The sequence below is a fragment of the Mycteria americana genome, chromosome 15 (genome assembly GCF_035582795.1).
Source record: "Mycteria americana isolate JAX WOST 10 ecotype Jacksonville Zoo and Gardens chromosome 15, USCA_MyAme_1.0, whole genome shotgun sequence".
Classification (NCBI taxonomy): Eukaryota; Metazoa; Chordata; class Aves; order Ciconiiformes; family Ciconiidae; genus Mycteria; species Mycteria americana.
This window is the reverse complement of record NC_134379.1, coordinates 5,680,743-5,698,963: the sequence shown is the minus strand read 5'-3', so window position 1 is coordinate 5,698,963 and position 18,221 is coordinate 5,680,743. Positions and strand designations below refer to the sequence as shown.

General features: G+C 45.6%; 1 protein-coding gene across 2 annotated transcripts in view; it reads right to left on the bottom strand.

Annotated features, from left to right (window-relative positions):
* The window catches only part of SSH2 (slingshot protein phosphatase 2), a 103,183-nt gene that overhangs the window by 37,257 nt on the left and 47,705 nt on the right, over nt 1-18,221 (bottom strand). The window lies entirely within an intron of this gene.

The window sequence follows — 18,221 nt, the reverse complement described above, 5'->3', positions numbered from 1 at the left end:
TTCAGCAGTTAGCCAAAAGAAAATTAGTGTACATAACAGATTAAGAAATCATGAAACTGCTGTCTGTGAGTCGTATGATAATTAACTCTCAAAGACTTACAAATTAAAAGCAAAACTGTTATGCTGTTGAATTCAGACATCACTTAACTGCCTTGATTTTGCTCTTTCTGAAGTCACATGAGGAGAGAGGTTTGTGGAAAGGGGCAATAAAGAGTTCTCAGGTTCTGTGGAACAGCTGATAATTTAAGCACATCTTCCAGTAGTTTTCTTAGAGATGCTGTGGCTCATGGAAAAAGCGAGACACGCTACAGATTTTGCAATTAAGCCATCCTGTTGCATAGTTAAGGGTTCCTGCTTTTCTCAGAACTGATAAGATAGTCATACACTCTTTGAAGAAAGCCAGAAACAATTCTACAGTCAACAGGATGGTTGATGAATATGATAAGACAGGATGGGAGAGTCCCTGGCATCGTGCACCCCAGCAGCTCCGTGCCTTGAAAAAGATGTTGGCTTGTTCTCTTCAACTGAAGAGGAGACTAGGAACTTCTTAGTTCCTTTCTCTGCTTAAACAAATACCAAACCTAATTATTTATTCCCTTCCTTTAAGAGACAAGATCCGGGAAATAATAATAGAGTAAAAAACCCCGCCATATATTTGAAGAAATTCCGTGTTACAAAATGCAGGTGAACGCTAGAACATGCCAAGTCATCACCCTTCATGGCTACTTCTGCTCTGTAGAATAAGCAAAGGCTAACTGCTGCCTGCAGCCCCTACTCCAGGGACACGTTTCAGTAGCTACTCAAAGGCAGGCGTACACCAGAGCACGACTGACGACAACAGCATCACAGAGAAACCAAACGTGACCAAGAACCAGGACACAGCATGGCAGGAGCCTGTGATCTTCTAGTTTCATGATTTGAGGTTGACCGCTTTAACAATAGGCTCTGCTGACTACGTTTTTATAGCTACAAGAACTATAAAAGCTTGTGTTAAAGTTGGATTTCCCCCTAACCTCAAGCACATTTCTGGGCACTTCTCCATCTTCCTGGTGGAGATATCAAAAAAATCACATTTTCTGAGCTCCAGCAAAGCAGATGCACACACTCAGAAAGACCTTCTTTTTTAAGCCTGTAGCACATCCCAATGTTATGCACTGTCTCTCATAACCTCAGCACTCCTCCTTCTGACAAAGTTTCTCTCAGGACTATTTTCTAAAATTAAACCAGATGTCAAACATGCACTGGATGTTTCAATAAAACCAGAATTTTAAAAAGGAAAAATCACTCGTCCCAAATTAAAATGGATCAGAGATCTTTACCTATGCTAAAGTTTAAAACAAAACAAAAAATAAAATTTAAATTCATGGGGCACACCAAGCACAGATGTTTCCTCAGATCCTTCTCATATAAAATATTTTGACTGAGCCTTTCTAGCACTTGGTGACAAATAGATCCTCTGAAAGCCCTCAAGCTACAGTTTCTTAAAGCCTGAACTGGAGAAACACTTGAGTTATCCTGAAGCCACTAACTTTAAAAAAATAAATTAAAAAACCAACCAAACAAAATCATCATTCTCCCTCACTTAGCTTGAACATGTTTTGATTCAGCAGTGCCCTGATGTCCTGAAGTACACTTCTGCTTTCAGACTAGCACCCACAAGCGGGAGTGGGGCAAGAGAACATGTCATGCTTTGCTGAGCCTCTTCAGGAGACAAGACAACGATACAGAGTGAGAAGACATTCTCTCCTTCTCCTCCTCCCTTTACAGTCTCACCCCAGAGGGAAAAGAATTTCAAGCTGCACAGGAGGAGAAAGAATTCAGCAGTCACAGCCAGTTTTCACATAGTTAATTTTATCAGCAAAGCCAACAACTAATATTAGCAATCCTTTAGCCTGCGCCTGAGGTTTCCCCAGAAGGTTGAATTAGCAACTATTTTTAGTGGATAAAGCAGCATGTAGCTAGAGGGCTGGGAGGTTAAAAATCTTCTCACTTCCATCACTTTCTCTTATCACCAGTGCTCTGCTGTCAGCCACCTGCCTGGAAAGGAAACATGGGCAGAACTAAAGAGATTCCCATCAGGTACATCCTTCCAGGAGACCACCTTCTCTCCTAAGGCCATGGAGAGCCTTGTTTTGGGCCATTAACCAAAAGCAACAAGTTTGACTTGGTAAGGCTAGGGAAAGGGAATGTAATTTCCCATATGAAGGGTCAGAACAGGTGAAGAATGTGGCAAAGCAGATCATTCTTGTAGAGCAGGGAGGCCAAGCAGGCAGGGCAGGAGCGAGTGCAGGAGGTGGCCATCATCACCGTTGGGAAAAGAGCAAATAGGCAGAGACGAGAGCCTCGTCCTTCTGCCGATTACAGCTCTGGGGACACTCACTGTGCGGACAAGGGCATGGCACGCTATTGGCACTCTCGGCATCACCTGCCATGAACTCCTAACACCAGACACACAACACATCGGTATCCAGCACAGAACCCTAGAAAAAAAACCATCGTACACAAACACACAACCAAGCCCTTGCTCTGAGATTCAGGCAGTAAAGAAAATCTTGGGAGGAAAGGCAAGAAGTTTATAGGAAAGTCCAAACAGCTGTAATAATAACTACCAGTGAAGCTTAACGCTGTTATTTTGGGAGATGCCGATTTTGGTGCCTGTGATGCACTATAGGGACAAAAAAAGCAACTGCTGGCCTGACATCCCCTGTACCACCCACGGCTGGCTGCTCCATTTGGGTCCATCCTGCCTGGATAGCCCCAGCCATGACCTGTCCCAAAAGCATCTTATATTAGGGCAAGATCATCTTTGGATACTGCCCCCGATATACAAGGACAGAGGATTCCTCCTGTAGGATGCTAACAGCAGGTCCCACTCCGAGATGCTTCAGAAACACAAAAGGTAGAAAAGATGTGTGTGAAAAGGACAATTAGAGGCTCAATACAACCCTCATGACTTGGGACTGTGCTCACCATAACAGCAGAGCCATGCTACCATCCACTACTGATTTTACCCTGCTGGCAGCTCGATGGCTCCCAAGCATAACCTGGGCTTTGAAATACTTCATAAAATCTGGTTTGCCAGAGCCTACGGGAACTTCAACGCTCTTTGAAACTATCTTCTGGAAACAGACCGGGTACTAAAAGACACTAAATGTGGTTAGGGGAGAAGTTGAGTCCAGGAGAGCAGAAGCCAGGGAGCCAACTTGGCAGAGGTAACAAAGCTGAGTTGTATTTTATCAGCACACCAGGCTCGTCATCAGTCCCCTGTACTACACAGTGGCTTTCTTCTGGAGCAGACTTACTTGGGACATATCTGTGAAAGAGTTATTAAAGCTGTAAGCAACCCTCAGCACTACAGCTGTGGGGAAAAAAAGCTTCTGTTCCCTGTTTAGTCCGTTCACCTCTGAAGCGAAGTAGCAACCTTAAGGCCACCAGTGATGTGCTATTTGTAATTCATTGCTCACTAGGGAAGAGAACCAACACAAGCGGAAGACTTAAGCAACTCCTACAGAAATTACTACTTGTATCAATTTTTCTCCCAGGCAGAAAAGATTTTGTAGAAATTGTACAAGGCACATCACCAAAACTATTTAAAGCCTTTTGCACAAAAAGCACAGGCATCCCCCTCAGAAGACCCAGTTTCTAAACAGCAGTAACAGCATGAAACAGAAGCAATTCCTGTGCTCCCTGACTTGCTGCCCAGCGGCTGAGCTCCTCGTGTACAAGGAAAACACTGCACGGTTCATACCAAATTCTCATTATGCTACAAAATCGGGGAACCACATAAAACTTACAGATGGCAAACAAATAGTGAATGCCTTCCCAGCTGTTACCCTGTGCAGCTCTGTTCATAAATTCCAAGCACAAACACCAAATAAACTGTTTTGAAGACACAAAAGAGAAAATGTTACTTGTTTATGGACTATGCCAATGCGATGCGGTAACATCTGACACTTTGCCACAACCCCCCCCGTACGATGCCTTCCCCCTAAGGGGCTGCTCGGCCGGGGAGCTGCTTGTCCCGAGTGCAGCCAGGAGGTAGGTGAATCCGCACTACCCACCAGTTTTCAATGAAACATTCTCAGTCCTCAATGTAAAATACTCAGAAAGGAACCTTGTAGTCTTCTTTAGAATCTATTTCATAAAGAAAGGAGAGAAAACCTTTTTAGAAGTACAGCAAGGAAAGCAAAGAGGCACCTGAACAGCTTCTGGCAATGTTTTATCCTAATAAACACTTAATTAAGTTATTGCGAGCCCGAGAATGACTTTCCAGTCAGCTCTACTTACTCATCAGAGCAGCTCCTTTACAGCAGGCTCTGTCCTGTCCAGCCCAGCCCTTAATCGGGCACTTGCCAAGCAGCACAACCGGCAGAGCTGGCACCATCCCCTGAAAGGTTCAGCAGAAGTCCTCCCACCACGTCCCCCCGCACAACGCACAGGAACGGGTCAGCATGGAGAGGAGTAAACCTCCTCGCGCTGTCACCTCCTCACCAGCCGTGCCCGCCGTGCCCGCGGCACGCACAGGCAGCAACACAGGCACTGCAGGGAGGTCGCATCCCCCTGCTCCGTTCGCGTTTGCCCTCGCTCTTAGAAGAAAGGGGGAGATTAAAATACGATGGGATAGGGGAAATTAAGATTTCAAGATACTTGACGTGAGTAAGAAGTCCACTACCTGTATTATTTACAGAAATACAAATATAACTTCTCTGCCAGTCTTGGGTATTTATTAACCAGAACTGCAGGAAAGTGCTCTGAAGCAGCATCCTAGCAGAGTTCATGAGCTACAGCTCTGCACCGGGAGGCTGCGCTGGGATTTCTACATGAAGCCCGGCTCCAGCTGTAGCTCCCCGTGATGAGATCGTTGTGCAGTAACCCCAGAGGCTTCCAACTCCTGAGCAAAAGGAGATTTTCCTAAAGGGCATCTCTTGGGACACAACCACCACCCAGCACAAGCTTTGCAAACACAGCAAGACTGTGCACCACCAGGAAGGGCTACGGCAAGAGCTTCCGATTCATCCGCAGGTCATACCCTTCCCCTCCAGCGTCCAGTTTGATCAAAGGCAAACAAAAGAAAAGCAGAAATACTGACTGAAAGCAGGCAGGCAAGTCTGGCAGTAAGGAATGACACAAGTTAACCCTGGTGTTGACTAACTGGGAGCATTCAGCAGCCCAAGCCCTGAAAATGGGAAGTGTCAGCTCAGACATCCGTACTAAAGCGTTGGGGATTTCAGCTGGGAGCCTGCTCTACCAAACGCTGCTCGCGTGTACATCGAAAGGCAGCCCCCGTCTGAAGAGCCAGCAGCTAAACAGGCGTACGACAGGGAACAGACACTGAAAAAGAGTGTCTACTAGGAAGTGAAAAAAATCTTGCATGCCCAGTTACTTTCCCTTGGTTTTAAGCCACGTTTCTCCCTCAAAAGCCCCCTGATGTTTTGCTCTAACATGAGAAGCCAGCGTGTGCTGCGGGGGGGAGTGCACATCTCTGCACATCTCATCTGCTGCCAGCTCAGCTCTATCATCCTCCTTTAATCCATAGGTTGCAAAACACAAAAACAAGAAAAAGACCAAAATTCAGATGCTGGCAGGAGTGGCGTAGCAGGCGTCAATACTTAGCTCATTCCCGAGGCCGTGGAGCCAGGCGTGGAGGGAGGGCAGCTGGGGACATGGGAGCAAGCTCTTGTAGCACGCCAGGACTCACCCTGCAAGAGCAGCAATTCCAACTGCAGCTTGCTGTGCCTGGTGTGGAAAAAGTTACAGGAGGGCAGGCCGAGCAGCCTACTGTTTTTCTCAGTACCTCAAGCCATTTCCCTCCTCCCTCTTGCCTCCCCTTCCCGAACTGGCTGTTTCCCTTCCTCCACAGGCAGGCCCGGGGCACGGCATCACACGGGCTCCAGGACTGGCTCTCACCCCCAGCCTCCCACTCACTCCACCTGGCCACAAGAAAAGTCCTGGTTAATAAAGCATCGGTCCCCCAGCCAAGGGTGCAATGGTCGCTGGAGACGCAGCTGGAAGTATGTGCAGTATGGCAGCCAGGGACCTTTCTCCATCAAACCACCAGGCGAGAGCATCACACACCTCCAGCATCCCTCCCTAGAGAAGCGCCTAACTCTTTCGGCTTACACTGTAGTTTGCTTTTCAATAAACATCATCCCTATTTCCCTCGCTTACTTTTTAAAGCACCTGGTTTAATAACTGCCAACAGTATTAATGAATTGTATAGAGGAAAGCAATGTTCGGCTTCCAGTTAAAGCCTTTGCTCCTAGGCAAGTGATGAAAGCACCCGGTTCTCTTCACAAAGAGGCCAGATCTCGGGGCTGTGTAAAGCAAAGTAGTACCAGTCACTAATAAAAAAATAAACCGAAACCCAGAAAACAAAAAAAAACACCACAACAACAGGGAAATGGAAAAGGCAAGGATAACTCAGGATTGCTCTACACTGACATTTGTATTAACAGGGTCAGCTGGCAGCACCCACAGACAAGTCTAGGCTTCTCTGATATCCAAAATAGAAACAAACCCAGTGCAGAGCAAAACAAGGGCCATGACTTACCAAAAAGGGCTCTGTAACACTGTCAACAGAGGTGACAACATTGAGAGCAGGGAGAGAAAGGGGAAGTGGTTCTCCAACAAAGGCCGTCTCTTGCCACTCAGCACTTTTGCAACTTAAGAAACAGCACAAGGAGAAAAACAAAGCGTGGGAACCCACTCCATCACAAATGTTTGACGCAAACTGCATTTTTAGTAACATCTGCATTTGTGCCTTTTTTTTCTTTTTTAAAAGGCACTGTCTACAGGCACTTCCTCTGCTCCAAGGTGGGGCTCCCTGGAGAGGTAAGTCAGCTGCAATGACACAGACAGGCACAGTCACAGAAATATTTGCAATGCCAATGGTAACTCATTTGTACTAACTTACCTACTGATCCCTTCTCACCATAGCCAAGGTGTCTTGTCCCTTGCTTTGGTCTCCAATACGGACATCTGCTGAAGCTGAGCTAAGACAACAAGAACAACTTACAGTTTGCTAGAAGATACCCAAAGGTGAGGATAATGGCTGTGAATCTGAACACTAAAGGCATTGCAGGCCCAAAGGCACTCCCTTTATTTGTGCCAAGTGAGGAAAGAGTTTATCATAAATGTGGAGAAGGTACAACTTGCAAAAGGGAGCACTGATGAGCATGGTTGTGTCTGCAAGTGAAGAGCAACCACTTCAGAAGCACAAAACAACCACACTCACAGACACAGTTTCAGAGGTGGGATTTAACCAGCCTCAGGTCATCCAACAAGGCTGTAGGGAGTGTTGACGCCCACCCAACACCCTACTGAGTTAACGGTCTACAAGTCAAGCCCACTACTGGGAAAAACCATCATGCACACATGCCATCAGTGCTCCTCTGCCACCAGGATCGTTTGAATTGAACTCCAGAAACCATTTTGCAAACTTCAGAGCCAAAGCAGCTTGGGCAGCCTGGGTACACTGGTGAGAGCAGTGTCATCCTTTGGAGACAGCACAGAAGACGACAGCTCTGGGCTGAGAAACTCATCCGTGCCAGAGATGCCTTGCTGCCAGCAAGGGGAGCAATGACAGCTGCTGTTTGCAGCCAAAGTTTTCAGCCCACGCAGCTGCAACGGGTCTGCACCGTGCCGAAGATAACCACAACCACCTGCAGCATTCCTCTGCCTCCCGATGCCCTGGGCATCACTCTGCAGTGGTGAGCCGACCTCTGGACTCCTATCAAATGTATTCCCTCGCAGGCAGGGCTGGGATTTATTTGTTACAGGCACAGGAAAGCAGAGTGGGTTTTGTCTTAAGCGGACTCCAGAAGATGACATTTTATAATTTCTGATAGAAGTCAGAGTCCACATGGGTTTCCCGTTCCCCGCATGCACCCCTGGCCTACGAATGAACCAGCTCAACAACGTACAAACTCCTAAATCAAAGGCAATGCAGACAGACCCCTCGCACAGGCATCGGCTGCCTCCTCACCAGCCCGCCCAGCAGAGCAAAGCTGCGAGCTCAGCGCTGCCTTCCCACCCATCTGTGTGCCCATGCCTGCTGCCGACAGCTCCATATTACGTTTCACAGGGCTGCTGCTGAACGCGTGCTCGTACAGTAACACACACGCACCTCTCCCCGTGCCACCTCGCTGCCGAGCCCGTCTGCATCGCTTCCTGCCAGCGCTCGGCAGCCTCAGAGCAGCGGCTGAGAAAGCGAGCAAACGTCCTCGTGCCGAGCTCGGGCAGCTCATGGGCGAGCGAGATGTGCCAAGTCGCAACGCTGCTGCTGCCACCGAAACGCAGCATGGGCTGGGACGTCCCGCTGAAGCACAGATCATCAGGTAATAATTTATTTCAAGGAATGTGAACTTGGGCACAGACTGTATGATTCACCACCGCAATGAAGAACAGAAATACGTGAGGATGGATGCAAACTATCACGCACTGAAACATACTCATTCCCACGCAGCACAAACAGCAAAAAACTTTACTGTCTACCTTGCTGTACAACACTAAAGGAGCCCCAACAAGCCACGTGCTGGACAGCCCATAGTCAGCTTCCAAGCCGGCTTCAGAGAATCCATCCAGACAGAAAGAAAAATATTCCAAAAAGCAACAGAAAAATAAGTTGTGCAAACAAAGCTCTGACGTACTCTGGAATTCAGGACTGAAGATATGCACAAAATCATTTTTTCTACAGTCCAAGCACGGCAGTTCACATACTAGAAAGGGGGCAGCTAACACAATTAGGATGCTTATTAAGAAATCCAGGCACTTGGTGTTTACAGAAGAAATTTGATTCTATGCTCTTTTTCAAGCAAGAGACCCAGACCGGAAGCGAGACCGTGAAAGGAATTTGTTTTACATGATAGTCCCTAAAGGCTTCCAGGTCTCCAAGTCAAGACATTCCCAGATTAAAGCCCTACACGACATTCTTCTTGCGCTATATACTGTTTAAACATCCACAGACTTTAATGCATACCATTGGGTTCACGGAGCAGGACAGTTATACCCAAGAGAGCACCCCGCAATGTTTTACCACCACATGCTGCACTCCTACCAGCTCAGTCTGTCCAAAATCAGCCAGCTGCTGTGGTATGAACAAAACGCTTTCAGAAATATATGCTTAAAAACACTTTAATCAACATGAGAAAACTTCATAAGGAGAATCTATTGCATCAAGGATCAAAGAAAAAAAATAGCTTTTTGATTAGTTTTCTTCAGAAAGAGCACCTCTCTGATTGACACATACTTATCTTTTTTTCCTCTCAGAATTAACGCAGTCCATGTTGATCATCTTTAAACCACACAATAATCTCCTCTGCCACAAGAGTTTGAAAGCGTTGCCTTCATACACAGCACATTTCTTTTTAAGCCTTAAACAATAGCTGACACATCCTCAAGCAGTTGGTTAACAGCCATGAAGCCTGAAAGGTGTCCCCACTATTTAAATATGTTTAAGAGAGGATATTTTATAACTAATTTTTACTCCCATCTTCCTGCACGTGCGGGTGCGCGATTCATCGCTGTCAGACCTGACCATGTTTGGCCTGACTGGCAGCACCCTGCAAGAAGGACCCCACCGCTTTAAATACGACTGTAACACAAGTCAAAGGAGACACGCTAAGGTCAACATACTGTCCCTCCCCACAGCAGCCAAGTCCAGGGGCACCTATATTTAGACAAAGTATGCCCAGCACTTTAAAGATGGAAGGAGACCACTGACTTGCCTGAATCACTGCCAGCACTGGCCGTCTCTCTGGGATGGGGACGATCTGACCAGAAGCTGGCAAGCGCCCTGGCACTTGCTCAAAGCGGAGCACCCTGTGCGCCCAACACAGTCCCACACCCTCCCCGACAGCCACGGCTCCCCCAGGCACGAGCCCAGCCTCGCAGACTTGGAAAGAGCACAGCAGTCACAGCCCCGACACGGGCAGGTCGAGGAGGACGTTGCTCCATCGCTTCTTTTGCTGGCTATGGTGGAGGTGGCCAGCACCGAGCGTGGCTGCGGTCAGCCGGAGAGCAGAGGTCCTGCCGCCTTGTGAAGCAGCACCGTGCCAGGACTCGGCTCTGCAACCGCCCCGACGCCTGGAGTGGGGCATGGGATGGAGGAATTATGCTGGGGAAGCAGCCTGGCTCTGATCGCAGCCTCCTTGCCTGCCCTCAGTAAATACATTAATGGACCCCTGTAAATAGAGCACCAAAACAAGGACCACTCTGTCTCCACACAAAGAAATCAATGCTGAATAATAAGCCTTCTCCTCTGTGCTAAAAAGAAGCAGATGCTTGTTTACCAAAAGCATCAAAAATCATCAAGAGGCTGTTGGATTTGACTCGTAAAAAAATAGAAGGAAGTTATTTGTTCAGTATTTTAACTTCTGCAGCACTCAGCACTTTCAATTTTTTCTCATTCTTATTGCATCCTCCCCATGCATGAGGGCTGTTTGATCCCTAAATGACAGTTTCCAGCAGGAACAGTAAAATCAGTTTAGGACTGACTTGTCCCTTTAGATTAGCAAAAAGGACAGTCAGCGGTAACCAGCAATGCGAGATGGGTTTGTGAATCGTTTCAGAGAGAATAGCCACATGCCAGATTTCTTTCAATAGGTTTTGATTTGAAATTGGAAGTCACATGGAGCTTTACCTGTTGTGCTGATACAGCCCGTAACCAGGCTATTGATCTGCTCACCTTTGCAAATATGCCAGTAACTTCATTTTATGGAACAGCAAAGCCACAATTAAGGGAATACAAACTTTAACGTGGCTGTAAATAATAACTTGAAATTTTTATCACTTAGTAGTGAGAAAACATCGAAGACAAAGGATCAGAAACATTTTGTAGTTGGAGCAGTTTCATGGATTCTGTGTCTTTTCTTCAGTCCAAGGCAACACTTAGAAGTACAGTCCTTAGCATAAGCAAGGTTAATCCAAACTTCAGATTCAATTTAAAGCTGCAAACCAAAGAAGAAATACAGCACCACTTTGGGTTAACCAACCCAACACTGCGGGGAATGGGGTAACTTGGCCTTTAAAGACAGTTTGCTCCCCAGCAGAGAGGTGACACGCTGCCTCGTCCACTGGTGCTCAGAGCACACAGCCCTCCCCCGTACAGCACACCTACCCTGGCAGAAGCCACGAGAAGCACTCCAACTTCTTGCTGGTGTAAGTGACAATCAGTCTCCAGAGCCATCAGGAAAAGCTCTCCAAATCAGACCGCGAGATATAATTATGATGCATTTCAAAATGCAGACTCAGCATCGCTTTCCAATCCAACTCTTCCCCCCGCGGATGTAGCACGTTCTTCCTGGAGACAACATCCCTTGTGACTCTGCTTTTTCTTTTGGCTCTCTGAATAGGGATCAGCTTACCAGGAGTCCTTTATTCCCGAAATAATTTCCATTAATCACTCACCATACACCACTTTAAACAGAAGCTGACAGACTGTGGGATGTCTAACACCACCGCAGCATCTCCCAACTTAAATAAAGGTTGAAATGAAGGGCAGCTCAAGAGGCGAAAGGAACCAGGAGGTTTCTAAGCAGCAGACAAATGAACTTCTTCGAATTGTTCCCAAGCATTGCAATGTTTTTATACAGATACCTGCGAACTTTAAATAAAAGCAGGGAAGCAGTACCATTTGAACTATCCACACTTCACTATATCTGCTCACAAAAAAAGTAAATAAAAGGTAACACAGCAACTGCATCATCTTGAAGCATCACCCTGCAGTTTTGTGTTTGTGACTCCTCAGTACAGCTACACATTAACTTACTCTTTTAGCACCCTAATGCGACTTTCAGCTAAAGCAGACAGCACTTAACTTCAAAATGCATTTTAAGGAGTTTCTAACTCAACATAAAAACCCTGCAAAGTTTTGCTGGCTAAGACTCAGACTGGAAACATATTAAATAAAGTTTTAATTTACAAGAGCTTGAACTCCGAAGAGTAGAGATTCCAGATGTGTTTACCCCTGCAAAAGTCAGGTGCCAAATTTCATCAGAATTAGCACTTTAGGCAGTTTGGCAGCCAATTTTCAGTGGTTAACTCAGGTCTTCTTATTTCCTGAAAGCATGCAAACTCCTTTAAAAACCACACATTAAAGCAGAAAGACCAACGGAATACTAAACACTGCTGAGTATCACAGACCCAGAGAAGTCTCTAACAAGAACAGAGTGTACTTTAGGGAAAAGGCTCTTAAAAATGACTTTTAAAAAGGCTCTAGGACAGATATTTGCTTAATTTCAAGCTAGAGAGCCTCTCATAAAACATTTCATGATGTACTTGAAGGAACTAAGGACAAAAAAGTCCATAACATTCCAACAGTGTCAAGGTTTTGCTCTGGTGACTGTGCTGGGAAACTCGGTGATGTCCTGCCCTATCTCCTTTACGTCCTGCTGCTCTCGGAAACACGGGCTCCCGGGCTTGCTTACCCACCCCGGCATTTAGAGGGACAGCTTAGCAATACGCCCCGGCCCTGCTCCCATGCACACGCTGAACTTAACTCTCGGATTATCGCTGAGCTCTCGGATGGATGTTTATTCTGCGCTCATCACCCCTGCTTGTTAACGAGGCACATGAATATTCCTCCTTTTGCTTTCTTACAACTTTCTCATCAGGGCAAACCAACAGGAGGGCTAGAAATGGTGCTGACAAATTATTTGTTTTTATTTAGACTAACTGGCTTTCAGTCTTTGCAACACAGAGGAACACAGCTGTTCCACTTTGCATTTGTTTTTTGATTTCTCCATCCCTATTTCAAAGCAAATAAAGGGAAAAAAAAAAAACCCACCAACCCTAACAATAACAACAGCAAAAAAGCCAGTGACAAACTCTTCACACACCACCACATAATGAGCCTTAAAAAAAAAAAAAGAAAAAACAATTCTGGGTTCATTTTAATCCAGTATCAAGTTGCAGAAAGCAAGCAGAAGGCTAACAGACTAAGTTTTAGAGGACAAAGGTTAAGATTAATGATAGCTTTTCCCATCTATACCTTTGTGCAAATGGCGTTCCCCCTTAAATTATGACCTGACAAAGGTAAATTTATCATTTGCTAATCAAAATTACCCTCCTCCAGTCCCACCTGCTGTTTGGAGTCTCTCATAAAACATTGGCAATACACCCAGAATACGGCTGCCCGTGCCCATCCGTCAGCCACCATCTCGACGAGCTAGAGGTGGTTGAGCCAAGACACAGGTAAGAGCCCACGCCAAAGCATCCCGTTAGGATGCTGTAAGAACGGAGGCTGCAGGGCAACAAGAGGCTCAGAGGAGCAAATTCGTTCTCTTCACGCTAGTGAACAAAGTAGAGGGAGAGAGGAAATACAGCACAGTTCATTATACACGATAACACTGGTGTACAGACAATTAAGTCTAAGCTCAACTCATCTCAACAGTCCTCTGCAGGGGCAGGGGTCCCAACCCACTCTGGGCACTTCGAGACAGCACTGGACCACGGGATGAACTTACTCCGATTCATCACTGTGCCTCCACAAGAGCCATACTGCAAAATTCAGATGTAACAAATCTGCACTTTTTCAGTGAAAAGCTGAAGTTTAACAGAGTGTGAACCAAACCCAGAACTGGGGAGTTACTGAGGAGATCACAGGCAGGAGAAAGCCCAGGCTGGTGGGACAATATGGACCTCATTAAGCCATTGTGAGAAGCGTGTGAACAAACTAAGGACTTCACTACTAAGTGACAAAGATCATTTGTTTAAAAGAAAGGACTAAATCATTTATGGTTCAGCAGTCTGTGGATTTAGCCTACTTGTAACAAAGGTGTTTTGAGAAAAAGCGTACTTCTTAAATGGCTTATTACAAATAAACCCAGAGACCCCAACGGGCTGAATACAATGTTGATGAGGGCCAGATAAGTAAGGGATAAATAGGAAAATGCACTGAGCAAGGAGCCTGTGGCCTTAATATACCTAGAAATGCTCAAATTTGAAAAGCTGCCAATGCCAAGAAGTGCCGACCCTACACAGAGAGCTCACGGGCTGGATTCCTGTATCACTCCCAGCCTTTGCAAACTGGGGTACAGCTTAATTTTATCATTCACCTCTACAGGTTTCTCTTTCCCCAGCCTCCCTCAGTTGTGGGCTGATGTCCTTGAACCAGAAGGCTCCTCTCTGTCCCAAAACACTTGGTTAATCCTACAAAACACAGCAATAGGTGCCTGCAGAACAACTATTGCCAGTCTCCAGTTAACTTCCCAAGCTGCTGAATTAAAGCTCTGGCCCAGGTGCATACGCAAAGCAAAGGGGTGTCTTCCAAATACTTCGGCAAAAGCACAAGCATTCAGAATTAACGACAGCAGCATTTTACTCCATGGGTTGTGGAAGTAGAGTCTTCAGCCAGCTGCTACGAAACACCATGGCTGGAAACTCAAGTTGCAGATTTGCTCTGTACACATTACATCCATTACACTGGAGAAAAAAATATTTGCTGAACTAGTTTTAAGCCCATACGGGCTGGTAATTTAAATGGTGTTTGCCAGACTGATGCAGAGGAGACAGCAACTCTTCAGAGCCTATCGCAGCACGGGATGCAGAATTTTAAACTTTCTCTGACCCACAAACACTAGTTAGAAGCAACATTTCAAGAAAGTTAGCCTGAAGTTGTTTAAAAAACAATGAAGTAATATTTTAGCCAGGGGCTCCCTGATAAAGGTACGAGGAAGTACAGTCCTGCGAAAAAAATCCCAGCCAGCCTATTCACTGGCCTCAAAAGGTCCTTTTCTGCCGATAATCTCACTTGGGTCCTTCTGCTTTGTAGTCTTTAGAAAAATCCCAAGCATTTCCAGAGACAGGAACATCTGCAGAAGTTTCAAGAAAACACAGAATCTCAGAGGCAACCTCTACTATTCATAGCCTTTTAAAACATAAACTTGGCAGCCCAGCAGCATGGGCTTCCTAACTAAAACATATTGCTTAAAAACTGGTGGTGGTGTGGGGGTTTTGTCCTTGAAACGCTAGTTTGCTGCTCAAGTTTTGATTTTACGTCTGATAACCATCTCTGCCTCTCTTCCAACCCCCTACCAGGAAGGATCGGGGAGACAAATACCCACAGCTTCCAGGGAAATAAAAGGAAAAGCAAAACAGGAAAAGTAGTTACGAACAATACAGCCCTGCCTTAGTTAATGATGAACTTTGGAGCACACAGCATACTACTTTTACCCAATTACCACAACTTATTTGCATAGAGTTTTTATAATCAGTGGGTAGTAAGAGGCCTTTTATGCATTGCATTTTTGTTATCGCAATCAGAAAAGAAATAAAACAGATGAGAAATCCCCGCCGACTCCGCTTAGTCAACAGGAAACCCATCCACCGTGCTGGGGGAGCTCAGCCGTGCGGGGGGGGGGGGCAGGAAGGGTAAGGGGTCAGGTTCCCCTGCCTGCGCATTCCCATCGCGTCCTCGATGGAGTACGAGGCTGTCTTCTGCAGTCATACAAACCCTGAGGACATAATACACACTTAACCGGAAAGCAGCACTGCTATAGTCCGTACTGATCGTACCAGCCTGTACAAGAGATGAAGAGCTAATCAACTTGTTTCCATATTTCAAGCACCTCCAACCAGAGTGACCCTCAGCTCATAAGGCAACTTCAGCTAGAGCCGATAGCAGTCACTGGAATCACTCTGCTGATCTTCCAGTCTTTTGAGCAGCTGTTTCCAAGCATCTCCTCGTCAACTCTTAAATATCAACTCTCAGCACAATGGTGAAATGCTCACAAAGGTACAGCACTCACAATGGTACAGAGGCAATTAAAGATTTCCAATAACAGGCTGCCTGGAGAATTGCGGTCTAATTGCTGAACGGTCAAGGTTTTTGGCAGCAGTAACATTGTGAGCAGATAAAAAGGTTGTAAGTTTTCCCATATGATAAATAAATAAATAAGCAAGCGGCTCTCCAAACAATGGCAACAGCAGCCACACGCCTGCCTACGTTCCTGACTTGGCACTTGGCATAATTTAAAATTAGACCATCATGAAATTTCCTAGCATAAAGGCCACGGCCGCATGACAAAGGTAAATGAAAGGGGTGGGGGAGGACAAGGGCCAAAGCAGGCTGGGCACAAAGACAGGTTGCAGCAAGGAGGAGGCAATACAATGAGCCCGAATTACCCGCTGCTGTAATTTAGCGCACAGTTTGTAATTACCTGCACAGCCTGTAACTTCCTCTTAGGTTGTGAAGTGTTGTTTCTTCACACTACGCAGAAGAAGGGTTGTCACTTACAAGAAAACTGATTATGTGAGAGCGCAATAGGCTGCTGAGCCAAGTCTGCAAGAACATTTTGTGGCTATCTTTCACCTTTTGCTGAAAATAATTCTGTTTAACTTGTTTTACTTCTGTCTTTTTTTTTTTTTTTTTTAAGAGCTCTAAGATATACTCACAACACTGTGAAGAAACAATCTATTCCAGCTCCTTCTTTTATTTCCCCAAAGTTTAAAATACTTATAAAAATTATCAGTTAACATCTTATAATAGAAAACAGACTGGTATGAAGCAAGTACGAGAACCATGGAAAGTAGCAAGCATATTCATGTTTTTAGATCCATCTGGCTCCCAAAGTGTTGGAGGATGAAGTAGTAAACAGTATCGGAGTGCTTTAACACGTGCTCAACGTGAGCCCAGGGAGGGCTCTCACTGCTGCTTTGCAGAAAGGAAGCTGAGGCAGAGACAAAAGTATTTAAACACACAAAAAAATGCACAAAAACGCCAGGAGGACGTGGGCACGGAAGCTAGGCGGTTTATTCTCAGGTTCAAAAGAAAGGCTAAGCACCCATCTGCATCTTCAGGCACCACTCCCTCGCTGAACGCTGGCCTGGTGGGACTTGGCCATGGTCGCACAGGAAGGATGTGGTGCAGCAGGGAGCAAGAGCTGGGTCTTCCCAAATCCCAAGTGAGCGCCCTGATCGCTGGATAATCCTGCTTTGCTACTGAGATAAAGAGGAAAACTGAGTGACAGAGGAATCTGGCATTATCACAGGGACACGGAAAAAACACTTCTGGGGCACCGACAATGAATGAGATGCCAAAAACTTGGCCAAAGGCAGAGGAAGCGACTGCAGGCAGGCAGAACCGATCTAGGGCAATTTCTCCAGGTTTCTTCTGTTAAAAATTGTCTGGTATTTGCAGACTGTCTGAAGTTTTGCTTTTTTCTTTCTAGCTTTCCATCAGCTGCCTTAGAGTTTTAGTAGACTAAAGTAAATTTTGAATCCTACACACAAACAAACTAGTAAATCAGCAGAATTCCCACTAGGTTCAATGACATTAGCAAGACTTTCTGGAATGAGTTACAACTATAAATTCTGAGCATTTTGATAAACACAAGTCTCTCGGACACTGATCAAAATACTTCTGAACCTGAAATGAATTAGACCCAGACCAGCTGACTACATTACTGACTAAAAGCGTCAACACAAGAGGAATTTCTGCTGATCTCTGAAAGTCAGAGCTGATTAGCCAAATACATCTACTAAAGAATACACTGAAACAGAAGTTTCTGATAACATTTGGGTCACTACTGCCCTTCCCATTCCACAGAGAACATATTTTTAACACAGCAAAACAACAAAATCTGGATTTTTTGGTCTCTTCCACAACGAAATAAGGACATCCAATATTAATCAGCCTTTGTGAACTTGTAATTGGAAGTATAAACTTTAAAACAGGTGTTTATTATGCCAGCCTGAAAGCCACAGCACCGTCCTGATTGAGAATGCTATCAAAATATTAATGCAGCGCTCAGCCTTGTGTGAACATTTATGTGGGCCAAAAGCTCTGTCATTCTCATGCGTATTAATCTTTCCTTCCAGGAGGCAAAGGACAGTGTAAGCTCTTCTGATAACTCAGTTATCTCCCTCCCCAGAAAAGGAAAGGGTGGTCCAACCAAGTGGCAATTTAAACTACTACCAGATACAAGACCACAGGGCTACCAGTGACTGAGGGAGCAGAGACGAGCAGTATTTCCCCTTTGTTTTGATCCCTTTCCGTACAGTCTCAAACTGTGGGTTAAGTGTTTGAGCAGCGTATAAAACAAACATCTTAGAAGCACTTAAATTGTTACCTAGCTACCTCATATAGCTTGGTAAATCAACTTGAGCTGTAAGGAAATGCTTCAGTCTATAGTAGGTTGGGTTTTTTTTTCCACAATTCCAGAATTACTGCTACTTCCTAAAGCCCAGGGCATATCCAATTTGCATCCTCGCTTCCACAGAAC